Below are 16,286 nucleotides of genomic sequence, written 5' to 3' on the forward strand. Positions count from 1 at the left end.
GCCTAAAAACATAATCTAAATTCTGTCTGGTAGACTGTAAGCCAGGAAAGGACCCTTTGCTGCAGCTGAAATAGATTCATAAATTATTGAGTTCTTGAGTCAGTGAGATCCACACGCCCTGATTTCTTGAAACCACTTTTCTTGGCTTTGTACCTGTTTGAGGATCTGGATGGGATTCCATTTCCTTGAGTATGGTTCAGAGCTGGCCAAATGGTCTGTGCTTTTTCCAGCCTGCTGCTCAAAAATAGCAGAAAAAAATGGTTTAATTCCTAATTATTGTTGACTTTGAAGAACAAGCAGCCAGGTTGCTCAGGTTCCATCTGTGTCCCTCAAAAGGGCACAGCTGTTACAAAAAGAAATGGGCAAAATTTTGTTGATAATATTGAAATATCTAATATTGAAAAGAAGTATTCTTAATAATATCTTTTGTCCAAAAAGTTACAGAGAAGGATTAAGCTGTTTTGTGAATTTCTGTTAAATTACTCTTTTGCCATTTTTAATGGTTTAAGTACTTCCAATATGAAATGTTCTGATTTTTCAGCTTAAAACAGCTCTTTATCTCAAAATTTACTTTGATTTGAATAAAAAGGTAAAAACACCTTAAAAACAAACAAACAAAAATTTTGGGGCAAAACACAACTTTCCATTTGGCCTAAGATAAAATCTCTCAACTATTCAGCCAAAAATATTTTTTGTTTGGCATTAGAGATGTCAATCTTGCAAGCAAACTAAAAATCAGTTATATATGCAGCATTGTAGCACTAACCACACAGAGTTGGCTCAAGAACAGAGGCACAGAATGCAAGAATCAAATGTTGATGTCTTGTCTACTAACACTAAGACCTAAACAGTGTTCAGCTTCATTTATATGACATGATTTGTCTGACATTAACTGACAAACAAAAGCAAAAGACAGGAAATTAATGCATGGCTATATCCAGGCTTCAGGCTGTTAGAGTCTCAATGGCTCAATTTGAATATTATTTAAATGTGAACATCTACCAAATTTTACATTTCAGGTTTTTTTGGTTTTGTTGGGTTTTTTTTTGTCAGAGGAGGATCTTTTAGGCTAATAACTTTTCTTAGTTATGATTCAACTATTTTGAAATATTTTTATTCCTAGCAACACCTACCCTTTTAGTGTCTTAGAGTACTGGATAAATAACTACATCTGAGCATTAAGAGTATATGATTTGTCAATGTAGAAGCCCTGTGTGGTATTGCCCCCAAAATACTTGTATTGTAATGCCATGTCACTGTAGTACATTCTTCTTACACCTCTGAAATATTCCTGAGCTCCTGAAGCGAGGGGGATGTATATGCTGGCATTGTTCATGTTGTTCTTTTTGTATGCGTATAGAACTTCAAGCTGTCACTCTTGAACTTCTCACCATTTACTAAAACCAAAGAAACAGAAGAAAGCATGGCATACCCATCAAAATCCTAGACCTACAAAAATTGAACTGAGTGGGGACCCAGCTAAGGAAAACATGGGTACTAAGTTTTCTGTTAAAGCAAGTTATGTTTGCAGGAGGGTTATCTAATCGACTTGTAAAACAAAGCAGATCAATGTATGCTGCCATATAACCAATGTCACAGTGCAACTCAGAGAGAGAGAGAGAGAGAGAGAGAGAAAGAGAAACATACAAAGGCAAAAGAGGAATCTCATGACTGACGTTTTTAATAGCTTCATTGAGACACATGATAAAATCAGTTTCTCTCAGCAGGAGAGAGACAGATAAAAATGGACTCCATTTGAAGTGCAAACAACAAAGAAACAGGGAGTTGTAAAACATGTAGCACCCTCCTCATAAAGATCCCACTTTCTCTTAGTTCCAAGTGTTTGCAACTGTCTCTCCCTGTGAAATCTTAATTAAACCAATATATTTCCCATCTAAGTCATTTGAAGATGTGTGTAGTTTGATAAAAAGTTTAATTAGCTCTATTCTTTAAAAAATTAAAAAGGTACCATTTTGATCTTTTGCTTGAAATTCATGCCTATCCTTGCGTTAAAAATGTCCCTCAATCTGGACTGTGGTAGCTAGCAGACAGGAGAAGCATGCTCATAAGTGGGGCTGTGGGGAGGGGGCTCAGATGGAAAACAAACATTTATTATGAATTTTAATATTTTTACCTTTTGTTCTCATAAAATGCGTTACAGATTGTCTTCCTTCTTGAGGCTGGGTGTTTGTCAGGGCTTGAAATCAAATTGATACATGATGAAGGCGGTCCCTTCTCTGGTGACTCAGCTGGGAATTGCACAGAAATCTACCCAGCCTGATGCTAACTAATAAAAGGAAGGGAGGGGAACAGGAACATCTCATAAAGCTGTGAAATGACAATTCATTCCCTTTTTATGCTATTACTGCATTGACTAAAATGCACCTCCTATTGAGTATACCAGCTGTGAGAGCTGACAAGCCGATCAGTCTAGAAACACTGTTGTTACAGTATAGCAGAGCAATTCGCAGACAAATGGAAGGTCTTGTTTTAATTCCTTCACCTCTCTGCTCTTGTTTAGAGTCCTTCAACAATTCCGTAGGCAGAAGGGTTGCAATAGATTGACACGAGACATTTCCTTCCCTTCTCCCTAGTTGCAGATATTGTCCTTTTGCTGTAATGTAACTTTCACTGGATCTGACATTTGCATTTGGATCTTGTTATAGGTGTGATCAAAATGCTAGCTACGGTAGCACCATAAGTCAACCGAAGCTGTGGTTTAATAGTTGAAGGTGTTAGGCTATGTTTAAATAAGCTTACTGGAAAATAAAATTATCCATTTCTTCTTTTACTTGCTAGTGTTCTCTGTGTTCTTGGTAGACTTTTCATTGTGAAACACCTGAATATGGTGTTTTCAACCTATAAATGTCAAAGCGCTTAATTATAATGGCATACATTATTGAGTAGAACCAAGCCACTTTCCTTCTAGTTTGGTGTCAAACTGTAGTCTCGCCAAAAGGAGAGGCTAGGCATATTCTCTGTATTTTCTCCTAGGGTCTCTCATGGTTGCTATATTTTTGGTTAAGGACAGTTGAATGGGACCAAAAGGTTATTGCAGAAAGCAGTCTCTTCTATCTTCCTGTTCATTAATTTTGCTACCATGAAATCCCAATGTTGGCTGTCTTACACAGATGAGAAATGGAGAATGAAATTATTTCTGTCTCTGCTTCTTTCTCCAGAATTTTAAGTGAATGATACCATGTTTGAGCTGTTACATTTGCAGAACTGTGTCGAGTTTTCTGATTTGGAGAATAGAATAAGCACCACGAGAAATGGCTGGCATCACTTACTGACTCTAGATGCAAAATAACTTTTTACCTATGGCACTCAGGAGGCACATGAAGAACTTAATGAAGAATTATTCTGAGGCCAAAGTAAAAGTCAGAGAAGCAACCTCTAATGATTCTGCCCCCCCCCCGCAGTTCTCTAATGTCAGAGATCAGTGAACTAACATACAGTGCAGTTTCTCTTTCTGAGATTATGGACATGGTATGCCACAGGATGAATGACTGTGGAAAGAACTGGAGGCATGTGTGTAAGTGCCTCACATGGTTGGATTATTTTATAAATAATGGATCAGAGAAAGTCAGACACCATTGTCAACAGGGCTTCTTCAACATTGAGACATTGAAGAATTTTCACTATGTGGATAACACTGGAAGGAATCAAGGATGACTTGAGAAGACCTGTCAATTAAAATTAGGAAGTTTGGGGGGGATTATTTAAACTAATTGTTTAAGGAAAGATAGCAAGTAATTACAGCTGCACAAAGAAATCAGAAAAAGAGTAAGGAAAACCAACTTTTCAGTGTTATTTTCAGAAAAAAATACTTAAAAATACCAACACCTTTACAAGTAAGAACTTAGGAAAAATGACATCACTGCTGGCTTTAGGCATACATATCAGTAGAAATATTTTTGAATATAAAGACAGATGAGCTGAAATGCTGAAAATTGAAAAGAAATTAGCATCCATTTGGCATTTCTGAAAATTAGTGGCTTGAAAATAAGCAAGACAAACTAATATTTCCTGGCTCTAAAATACATATTACAACAGATTGGGGTTTATATTGCTCTCTCATAGCTATGTTTTCCTAGATTAATGAAGGGAATTGCAATGGAGAAGACAGTTAGACAGAATCTGTGTATACAAATTCCAAGTTATAGGAGTACTAATATGAGAATAAGGTAATTAATGTGGCTGCTCGGTGTGATGATAGCCCAGACAACTTAAGTTACTAAGCAGCACTCCAGGTGTATGGCAGTTAGGAAGCAAGTGCTGAAGCAGTTTCAGCTGGCAGGTTTGCTCATTCTGCAGTTCTGACAGATGCCAGCCACTGGTAGAAACAAGTTGGTTTTGAAGCAAATGTGATTTTGCCAAGAAATCATACTAAAGATGCCATAATGCACGTAAGAGCACTACTAAAGATGCCATAATGCACATAAGAGCACTACAATAGTGTACAGGGTCAGGCAAAAGGACCATCTGGCCCAGTGTCCTCTGGCTGAGAGTACTAATAAGATCTATTTACAGCAAATGGGCAGGAAGAAAAGAAACAAAGTGAGCTTTCTCTTGACATTCCTTCCAGGAATTGTTCCCTGCAACAATTTAGGGACTTGTTGAGCCAGAGATTGTATCTGAACAATTATATTTAAGAGCTACTAATTTTCTGTAAATTTGTCTATTTATGTTTTTGCCCTTCACTACATTCTGTGGCAATAAATGCCCCAATTTACTTAATGCACAGTATGGAAGAATACTTCATTCTTTTTGTTTAAAACTACTACCTGGTAATTTTGATAACGTAGGTTTGTTCCTCCTGGAGAAGTTAGGTTACACTAACTTAATGGACTTCAAGTCAGTAGTTTAATGAAGTTTACATTTAAAGACAAGACTCAATGTTTACCACTCAAACATCTTTACCATTGACATTTAAGTAACTTTTTCTATTTCATAATTAATTAAATTGGTTGAGAAACTTTGTAGTTTAGGAAACCTGTAACAGCATATAAAAGCTGTTATCTTTATTTTCAGTATCATCGCTAGACATTGTTTTTAGCTCTGAACTTGCAAGAAGTTCTTGATAATTACTGTCTAACATCTTTATAGTGAAAAGAAATGGAAATGCCAATCAATTCATAGCAGAAAAGTACCCACACTGCAAAGATGATTATCCAGTTCTTATAAATTATTCCACCTGCTGGCAATCCCTGCCGAGAATCCGAATGTAAGAGGGGCATGGAAAGTGAACTTCCTGTTGTTCATCCTGTTGTGGAGTGTTTCTTCTTGCACATTACTGACATACTGATGGCAGAACAAGACTCATGTTCTATTCTTGCCCATATGATAACTGGTATCTACTAGATAGAGGAATTGTGTATTTTAGATATTGTCATCTGGCATATTATATGAGAATCCAAATTTTGAAAACTACTTTTTCTAAGGAAAAGAAAGAATGAAGCACAAGCAGAGCACCAGAGTTTTCATTCAAAAAGAAATCAAGGTAGCTATTGCCTATATTTTCTATATGATAGACTTTTTAAAATTTAAATGAAATATCCTGGAACAATTACCAGAAAGTCAAAGCCAGAGAAACAATCTTCTTTTCCCTCCCCCTCTTCACTGAAAATACAGCACTCTCAATTAGAACTAGGGTTATTTACATAGGACACAGAATTGCTTATCAAGTCAATTTGCATTCTGGGGAACAAATAGGTGGATTACAGTATTATGTATAAAACGTATTCCTGCTGTAGTGATCCATGAAATTGCAGTTAATTTTGCTGAAATGGACCATTATATTTTTAAGTAGAAGTGAAAGAAAATGACAAAGAGGAGGTAAACTGCTAGGAACTGAACTTCAAATACAAGATTAAATTATTGGTAGGAACATAGCACTGCTGGGAACAGCATGAGCTGCTAGATGAAGCCACTGACCTGTTGGCTTTCAGACACAACCAAGTATCCACCTTGCCATAGTAAATTAGATGAATTATTGGTAGTGATGGGCCTGTCACATTGCACATTCATGTCCCCAAGTGATGTATGTGAAAGTGAATTCCTGCTGATACAAGCTCCATGCAGCTCCTGCTGGCTCTGAGGTACCAACAGCATGCATCTGTTCTGTGCAATGAAATAATTGCATTGTGACATTTCTATAGTACAGCTGTGCATAATGATTTTGCTTGATTTTGTACTGATAGATGAGATAAATTCAAGACTGTTTAATGATTGTACAAAAATCTGGGTGCTATGAGATTAGACTAAGGAAAACTCTAACTGTACCACGAGAATTTGCATTTCAATGCCTTTCTTTCCTCTCTCAGCAAAAGATGGCATGTGCTTCCACCTTGTCACTGGTTAACTTGAAAATAGTATGTGGTTTAATGTGGTTTCAGAACAAGTCAGAAAAACCAACTAACATTTGGTCACTCAGTTCTAAGAGGTGCGTCACTGTCTTAACTAGCTATTGCCCTTTGCCTGAATTTTGACAACTGACAATACATGCAGTCTTACTCCATCCCATTTGTGAAGTAAAATATCTCAACTTCAAAAACCCTCTGAAAAGCAATTTGAAAGTCCTGTACTCATCAATGACCAGAAGTAACCACCTGAACTACCCAGCTGCAACTCCAATTAATCTGTCCATCAGGTCAGTCTATTTAGGACACCCCAGAGCAGATTCATCAGTGTGACACTACTGGGAGACTAAGGATATTATCAGATTCAGTGCTTGAAAAAATTATCAACAATAGAAGCAAGGAATGAAAGAGAAAAAGTAATACACAGAGAAGGAGATCTTAGTACTGAATTTTCAGGTTTATAATTCTAAGAGAGGAGGAAGCCAGAGGTCTTTCAGTGTCTGCAACCTGTCTCTTGAGGCATTCTGTAGCATATGTTAATGTCTCTGCTCAGCATGCCAAAACCACGAAAAATCTGCCTTATCGTCCCTTTCCTATGCTTCCTGACAGCATCAGAAGAAGTAATATGACAAATAGGCATCAAGATAACTAAAACATAACTAGATGTTGTATCTCCTATATTATGCTGTCCCCTAAGAGGGCTACTATCAAAGGCTGTTCACCAACATTGTATTTCTCTCAGCTCCTACCAGAATTTCCTGGTTCAGACAAACTTCAACCTAAACAGCTCAAGCTTAAATTTTAAGAATATATGTGCTAAAACTTTAGTTGATTAAAAATGAAAATGCTTTCCATGCTAAAGAAGTGCTAGCTGTTAAAAATAAAGGTTAAAAATCCATACAATGCAAAGAGTAAAAACTACAGGTCAATGGTTTTAGAAATAGGGGAAAATTGAAGCATTTAGGAATAATGTAATGGGTCTGTTATAGTACTCCCTTGTGTAATCACAAATAGAGTTCTATTGTGGGTGTTTAAATCTAGCAAACATTTCTCTGTCTCAGTCTGTTTGTCTGTTCTCTTAGTCGCTATTTGGTACAACTTGGTTTGACCAAAAGATTTCCTTCAAAACTGAAATAGCAGGGTCTACTGATGGTTAGTCTTAAAATAGCTTGACAGAAAGTGCATTGGGATCTACAACCAGGAAAACAAAGAATTGCTTTGGGTCAAGACTGAGGTGCCTGTGCAGAGCTAGGAAGAGAGCATCAGTAGGGGAATAACAAGTGATCAGTTTAATGGACTCTTATTCAAACTGTGCAATGGCATTAGGACTGAAAACTACGTAGACCAATACTAGAAGAACAGGCATGCTGTAGAAACTGTAGATTAAATGCTCTGAAAAGGTGGGTAGAGATCAATAGAGTGGTTACACCAGATTTGTAACACAGCTTTCTTTATGCTTCATCCCAGCTACAGATATCTTGCATAATTTAGAGTCCACTGGTATTCACAGAAACTATATAGGATATATAGGTAAAAGGAGAAATTAATTATTTGGGTTTTAAGCAGGATTCAAAAAAGTCCTCCATTTTCCAGGTGGATCACTACTTTCAGAATAAAATGTCAGATGGTATTCACTGTGAAATAACATGGGAATAAGATGACTGTATGCTAGTGTTAACTAAATCAGTATGGCTCTGTGCCACAAAACAAAGAGAAATTGCCCACTGATAGCATATTTTCAGTTATTTTTGTACAGCTTTTACATATATCAGATATTACAGAGGTCTAAAAAACATCAAGGCTATTTGTTCATGAATAAATAATTCTACATAACATTTAAACTATAAAATGAAAGGAGGGGAAACTTGTGAATAATTAATATTGCCAGGAGTTAATTTTGTTCAGATAATCTTCTAAAATGCTGTAAATTTCATTTGAGCTGAAGTTGCAGTAGGAAACTTCACTAAAGAAGCCAGTGTTTAATATCAGAAAAAATCTACTCAGAATTCTTGGCTTGTTTTTCTAAGACTTAAATGCCAGATATTGAATACAAAGTTACAGGACATGACTATTCAAGTTGACATACCATCCAAACCAACCAAAGTCACTGTGTACAGCATTTAGTCTGTTGCTGCACCTTTCACCCCGACCCATCAGTCCTAAATATTTTTGCATTTTAGATGCAGTCAGTATAACATAAAGGATATAATGCTGTCTAGTTTCATTAGGAGAAAAACAGAAGGGCTGCAATTTTTGGACAGGGTGACAACAAATCTTGTGTGAGGTGACAAACTAATTTCAAACAGACAGAAGATTACATCTGTTTTTATTGGTGGGGATGTACGGTCTACTTGCTGCAGCTATTGTGGAGAGAAAGTATATGAAGTCCTTGCTAGGCCTTCCTCTGCAATAACATCTAAGATTTATCTGCGTAGCAAATCCAGGTGCAGGATGGCAGGAGGCAACTCCATGTTTATGTCAGCTATAGCGTATGGTCAACAGTTGGCAGGCATGCTGTGTTTAGGCATTGTGAGGTCTTCAAACACGGCTTAATGTTTCCATACCATATGTACTGTAATATCTAATCACCATGGGAGTAGAGTCTAATGTTTCAGCACAATTTATTTGTTGGCTGATAAAAAATCAGCTAACACTCGAAATGCTATACATTACTAGTCTTTTTTTTTTTTTTAAACCAAGATAGAGAAAATCACTATAATCTGCAGCTTTTCTGCTTTCTGCCTCCCAAGCTTGCCTTCTCCCTCTTCCAGAAAACTTAAACATTTTCAGACAAATAGTTGCAGCTGACCTATTTCTCAAATATTTGGAACACCATGTAGCTCCTAACAGAAGAAACTTGAGAAATGAATTTTCTATGGGAGATTAAATCATCCTGATATAAAAGAAATTCCTAACAGCTTATGTTCTTTTTTTTTTTTTTGCATTTCAATAGTTCCATATTGCAATATTAGCTTCAAACAGACTTGCATGGGAATCACCAGAATATTTGCTATGATTAGGGTTTTTTCCACACTAAATTCTGTTTACAGTTAACTGGGGAAAAATAATAGTCATACCAAAACTAAGAAACTGAAGAATCAAGGTGCCTCCAGTGTGTGTTCCACAATGCCTTAAAGAATATGTATCTTTCATTCATAGCCCCATAACTCTTTCTTTTCAAAGCAAATTGATGCTGAAAGATACACCTATGTAAGCTCTTCACAACACAGCAAAGGGAGTTATTTTTTTTTCATTATGATTCCTATGTCTATGTGCAATAATCCAACTATATTCAAATTTCCAAAGGGAATCATCCCATTCCTTCCTCTCAGCTCCAGCTATGCACTTGTGCAGGAAGTTGTACTCATGTTACCCCACTGGAGAACCTAATAACTTTTGGAAGGATGAATTATTTTTTTCCACTGTAGCTCCCTTAATCTCATGGTTGAAACTCTGGGGAAGAATGGGCAGGAATCCATGTTGGGGAAGAGGAGAGGAGAAGGGAAGTTGTGAGACTGCCCACTTCAACAACTGCCATCCATTGGATGCATTTAGCTGTAGTACAAAATCACACCCTTTTACACAACTCTGGCAATGATGAGACACTTTAAAATGTATATAAATTGCACTGCATTTGCGTCCACTCTAAGAACATTTTACATTGCCAGGACTATGTGAAAAACTATATTGCAAATAAAAAGTAGACCAAATACATGCGCTGTTGAATTCAGTTACCTGTAGCTTCCTTTGATCAACGGTCTCTATGGAAAATGTACTGGATAAGGGCAATTTTATTCTATTTACTGAGAAGTCCTAGAAGGCAGTGAATTTAAACCTTTTTGATCAGTGGAGCCCTAAAGATTGTACAATTAAGTTGCAGTCTTCTGCACAGAAAAAGTAAGCATAATGTCTTACCTTTCCAAGCTCTCAGATCCCCTAGAAGCAGATGATGCAATTGGTAGAATTGCATTGGTACCTTGAAAATTTGGATGAAAGCCTGAGAACCCTTTATTACAAATAATATAGCCAATAAAAGTTGCATCACCTTTCTTCAATGTTCTACAGCAGTTGCAATATGGATGTGCAAGTCCTAGCATAAAAATCTCACTTAACCAGACTGAATGTGGTTACAAAGACATTCTCACTGTCATTAACATAAATAATGAAAAATGCTCAGGTAATAGTGCATGACAGCTGTCCCCTTTGGAGCTAGGCAAAAAATGTGGTCAGCTCACCCAGCAATCCTGATTGAGTAAAAGTTTTAACAGAAATAATGCTTTTTGTTATACAGTCTTAGCAATGTAGGGTTAAAAGCTAACAGAAAACACAAAGTGTGAAAACTTTAAATAACATGATTTTTGTTGTTCTTCATTTTTACATATTAGAAATTCCAGTTTAAACTCCCCTTGGAGCAATAAAGAGGACATTTTTTCCTTTTGTATGTCAGCTATATCTGTATTTTATCAATCTAAAAGGCTTTAACTTCCTGTAACATAGGTGTTATCATATTCACTGGCATACAAGTCTTGTACCTTTTCATAAAATTACCACATTACCAAAGCTCAAAACACAGTCTCAGATTTTATTACAAGTAAAGGGTCCTGGCTTTTTTAGACTGACCCACCATCAGAGATTGTCCAGCAAGGGTTAGCTGAAAATACATTTATAGCATTCTATATGCCTTTAACCAAATCCCAAGAATAAAGGTAGATTTTCTCCACCATATCCAGAACGATATAGCCCTCTACATCTGTTTTGGGGGGGTCTCTAATCAGCTTCTCTCCTTCGTCCATGAATTATACCAACAGCCCTCCCATATTACCTTCTTACCCTGATAGAAGACTGATGGTTTTATGGTTGAATCACTTGCACTGGATACAGGCATACATTATTATTTCTGTCACAGATTTTCTGTGTAGTCTTGGACAAATAATCTCTTTATTCCTCTGATGGTAAAATGAGGCTAACACATCTCAAACTCATAAGGATATTCTGAAGATCAGTTGATTAGTCTTTGTGAGATACTCTGATATTAGAGAACAGATGCTTAAAAAAAGCCAGTAAATATACAGCGATCTTTGATTTCTGGTCTTCCACAGCTTTTTTTAAAAAAAGCTTTCCACTTAATAAATCCCAGCTGGATGACTGTTCTTTTTTACTCAGCAGCTCTCACATTAGTTTTCTAAGGTGGAGCCAATTTTCTTCCCTTCTCCTTTTTGGAGCTCTTTACCCTTTGCTGATTTAGTACAACATATCCTTTCCAAACATATTTATTTGCTGCTTTTTATCCTCACATTCCCAAGTGCCTTATAAATGCATGTCTATAAAAAACTTGAAACAAAGAAATAAGACTGCTGCAGGGATACCACATAGCAGACAGATAAATAAGCTATTAAATAGTTAGCTATATGGTCCCTTCGTTATCATATCGGAACACCCACCATGGGAGGTATGGGAGAAATACCATATATTCTATAGAAACTGCAGGGAGGAGCTTTTAATTGTGTATAATGTAATATGATCAGGACACTAAAATTAACCCCCTATTCTTTTAAGTGTAATTTGTGATAATTAACCACTCCAGGTAATAAGGATTTTGGTTTTATATCTCATCCATAGTTGGTTGCAAGGTCAGGATCTTCTATGGATATTGGTGTAATAGAAACTCAGAGAAGCATTCTGCATACTTGTCCTGGTTTCAGCTGAGAGAGATAGAGTTAATTTTCTTTACAGTGGCTGGTATGGGGCTATGTTTTGGATTTGTGCTGAAAACAGTGTTGATAATACAGAGATGTTTTAGTTGTTGCTGCACCAGTCAAGGACTTTTCAGCTTCCTGTGCTCTGCCAGGTGCAGAAGCAGCTGGGAGGGGACACAGCCAGGATAGTTGATCCAAACTGACCAAAGGGCTATTCCATACCACATGACATCATGCTCAGCATATAAAGCCAGGGAAGAAGAAGGAAGGGGGGGACATTTGGAGTGATGGCGTTTGTCTTCCCAAGTAACCACTACGCGTGATGGAGCCCTGCTTTCCTGGGGATGGCTGAACACCTGCCTGCCCATGGGAAGTAGTGAAGGAATTCCTTGCTTTGCTTTGCTTGCATGCGCGGCTTTTGCTTTACCTATTAAACTGTTCTTATCTCAACCCTCGAGTTTTCTTACTTTTGCTCTTCCGATTCTCTCCCCCATCCCACCAGGGGGGAGTGAGCGAGTGGCTGTGTGGTGCTTAGTTGTCGGCTGGGGCTAAACCACGACAATACTAAATTGTCATGACCCCAACAAAGTTCTGTTTGGAGACTCCTGGCTGAGAACTAACAAGGCATGGTCCTAATAGTCTAAGTGAAATACGGAGGTAAGAATCCAAAGTGGGGGCACATACAACCTATGTCAATTTAGGGAATGCTCTACACTGCTATACACCTCTCTGCTGAACTGGATTCTGCAATTAAGAAGTCTACAAGGGCTTGCTACCTTCTCTGGAAAGACACTGATTCAGGATACTGTCTATATGGAAAAAACTATTAAAAGCTTTCATACAGCATAATTTGAAGTAGCCAACAGAAGAACACACATACACTAAATAACAGCAACATCTTTTCATTTTCCTTCTATATTTTTTCACATATGTCTTAGGAATAAAGATTTCTCTCAGGAAATTGCAATCGTAAAAGTTGGTTTTTCAACTGCTCCCTACTCTTCTGTTTTGCTCCATGTGTTATGGGGCACGTGTCTGACATAATGGTGCAATAATGTTCCTTTTAAAGTAGTAGCTAGAAGTGGGGGAGGGGATGCTGATCCTGGTTTGCTGGGTGTTCGCTCATCTGTATAATTTTCACATAAATGAGCAAAACAACCCAGCTTCTTATATTCATGTCTCCCCTGTTAAAAAAGGAAGCATGTTTCAGACACTGGCGATATAAACACAGAAGGCAGCAGGTAAGAACAGGAGGGCTACGCTGAACTGTGAATCTGTCTGGCTTTGTCAATTATCATAAAGAGTTATAAAATCTGTTAGTATTCAACTCCAGCCATTGGCAGTTGGCATTGCAGTTAATGGACTGAATGATGCCTCAGAGGCATTTTTCTACCCGATTAACTCCAGGAAATTTAACACCTGTGTAAAAAGTATCACCCCTCCCCCCACAATAATTAAAAAAAAATTTCTCAGCAGAACATTTTTCCAAGGCAGCATCCATGTCACATTAAAACCAGCTTTCTCCAGCACCCAGGAAAGCAGCAGTGGCCCAAGAAAGACAAGTTCTTTGAAAATGTGAAATCACCAGAGGCCTATTTTATAGGTAACAGTGATGTATTTAAAGGGGAAGAGTTGATGGATGTCTAACAGATTTATTTTTAATCATCGTTCTATTCCCCCACCTTCAAAGTAACTAACAAATAGCAAACAGATGGTGTTAGCAGTCAAATACTCCAAATGAAGATGTTATCTCAGGGAGAGAGTTGTGGGACCCAAACAACTGAAACGAAGGTAGTGATTTTATCTGTCATCTTTTCCCTCTGGTATAAATGCAGTAAGAACTTGGACTTAACCATGTCTTGCCGAGTGCCTACCATATTCCCAAATACAAGGGGCCATGGTAGTTTCTCGCCTGGCTTCCACTGACAGGAATCAAACATCTATTGCAACAAATGTACAAACTGCCATTTAAAAATTACATTAGAGATAAAACTCCACAGTTTGAGCATTAAAGCTTTCTCTGGGTCATCTGTTGCTCTGTTGGATCTGCAAAGAATGATGTGCAGCTTCAGGATAGTTTTTACTGGGGCATTGTGGTATCTTGGGGTAGAGTTCATTTTATTTCATACTGTAAAACTGCACTCTCAGATCCCAGTGAGACATCCGTTTTGAATTGTGCCATGTACTCACTCATGTTTAATACTGTCTTACATCATGGGTAATCCTGTTTAAATCTATCAGGTGCTACCTAATATGAATAAAAATATCACAATTTGACTCAGCAACATAGACGGGGGATTAGGCTAGTTGAATAAATTGGTCTGGCACCTGGCTACTAGTCAGCAGAAATGAAGCCCCCTGGAATGTCAAATGCTGTGTAATTTGCAGGACTACATTTATTAATGGTGAATAAATGCATAATAATGTATATCTATAAAATTGTGTGGGTATTCCAGGGCAAAATTCTTTACCCCCTTAATGCTGCATTGGACGCCTGGCTGCTAGTTTCTGCACAAAAATCATAGAATCATAAAGGTTGGAAAAGACCTCTAGGATCATCTAGTCCAACTGTCAACCCAACACCTCCATGCCTACTAAACCATGTCCTGAAGTGCCACATCTTGTCCCATTCAGGGACAAGAATGGAGCCCCCATAATCCAGGGGGAAATGGTTAGTGACCTGCAACACCACTTAGACACTCACAAGTCTATGGGGCCCGATGGGATCCACCTGAGAGTACTGAAGGAACTGGCAGAAGTGCTCACCAAGCCCCTTTCCATCATTTACCAGCAGTCCTGGCTAACTGGGGAGGTCCCAGTTGACTGGAGATTAGCAAATGTGATGCCCATCTACAAGAAGGGCTGGAAGGAGGACCCGGGGAACTACAGGCCCCTGTCAGTCTGACCTTGGTGCCGGGGAAGCTGATGGAGCAGATCATCTTGAGTGCCATCACATGGCATGTAGAGGATAACCAAGGGATCAAGCTCAGCCAGCATGGGTTCATGAAAGGCAGGTCCTGCTTGACTAACCTGATCTCCTTCTATCACAGGGTATCCGCCTAGTGGATGAGGGGAAGGCTGTGGATGTTGTCTATCTAGACTTCAGTAAAGCCTTTGACACAGTTTCCCACAGCGTTCTCCTGGAGAAACTGGCTGCTCATATGGCTTGGATGGGTGTACTCTTCGCTGGGTAAAGAACTGTTCCAATGCTTGATAAACCTTTCAGTGAAGTAAAATTTCCTAATACCCAGTCTAAACCTCTCCTGGCACAACTTGAGGCCATTTCCTCTCGTCCTATCACTAGTTACATGGGAGAAGAGACCAACACCCACCTCGCTACAACCTCCTTTCAGGTAGTTGTAGAGAGCAATAAGGTCTCCCCTCAGCCTCCTTTTCTCCAGGCTAAACAACCCCAGTTCCCTCAGCTGCTCCTCATAAGACTTGTTCTCCAGATCCTTCACCAGCTTTGCTGCCCTTCTCTGGACACTCTCCAGCAACTCAATGTCCTTCTTGTACTTAAAAAAGACTATTTTTAAACTAGTTAATTAGTACCTCATTATCAATGTCTTACATCTGTCAAGTGTAAGAAATATTTCACCTAGGTAGTTAAAATGTTCAATTTGGAAGCTGTTTTATACATAAATATACCATCCGTATTACTGAAGGTACGTGTATAATGACAGAGTGATGAAAGATTTCAAAGCATTGAAGAACCAATAGTCTTCAAGGTAAGGCAAACATGCCTGTGCTCTTCCCTTAATATCAGAAACAGGGAAGGGCACTGGTATGACCTATATTGAAACTGGCAAACTGAAAAAAAAAAAAACCAAACTATGAAATTATCAAGCAGCTACTCATTCCTTAGAGTTTACAGTAGAGAATACAGACCATGGCTGGATCTGAATTCAGCTGCTGAGTAAATGAGATTTTCAGCAATTGAATTGCAGAACAGCAGGAGAAAAGAGAAATAAAAAAAGGAAGAAAATTCAAACCTGAAAGATTTTATCTGTCCTCAGAGAAGCTCTTTTTAAACAAATTGTAACCAGTTATAACTCTACACTGTATGACTCTGAGGACATATTCTCCAGCCAAGGCAACTAATTCTTTGTGCGCTCAGGAGGGGAGGAATTTGCCCCCAAATATTTTATGACATCTTATGAGGAAATGGAGGGCAGCCTCATCTCTGTCTTATTCCTATGTGCCTGTAATGATTATTTCAGTAGACTCT

This window comes from Ciconia boyciana, chromosome 1 (genome assembly GCF_034638445.1).
Source record: "Ciconia boyciana chromosome 1, ASM3463844v1, whole genome shotgun sequence".
NCBI lineage: Eukaryota > Metazoa > Chordata > Aves > Ciconiiformes > Ciconiidae > Ciconia > Ciconia boyciana.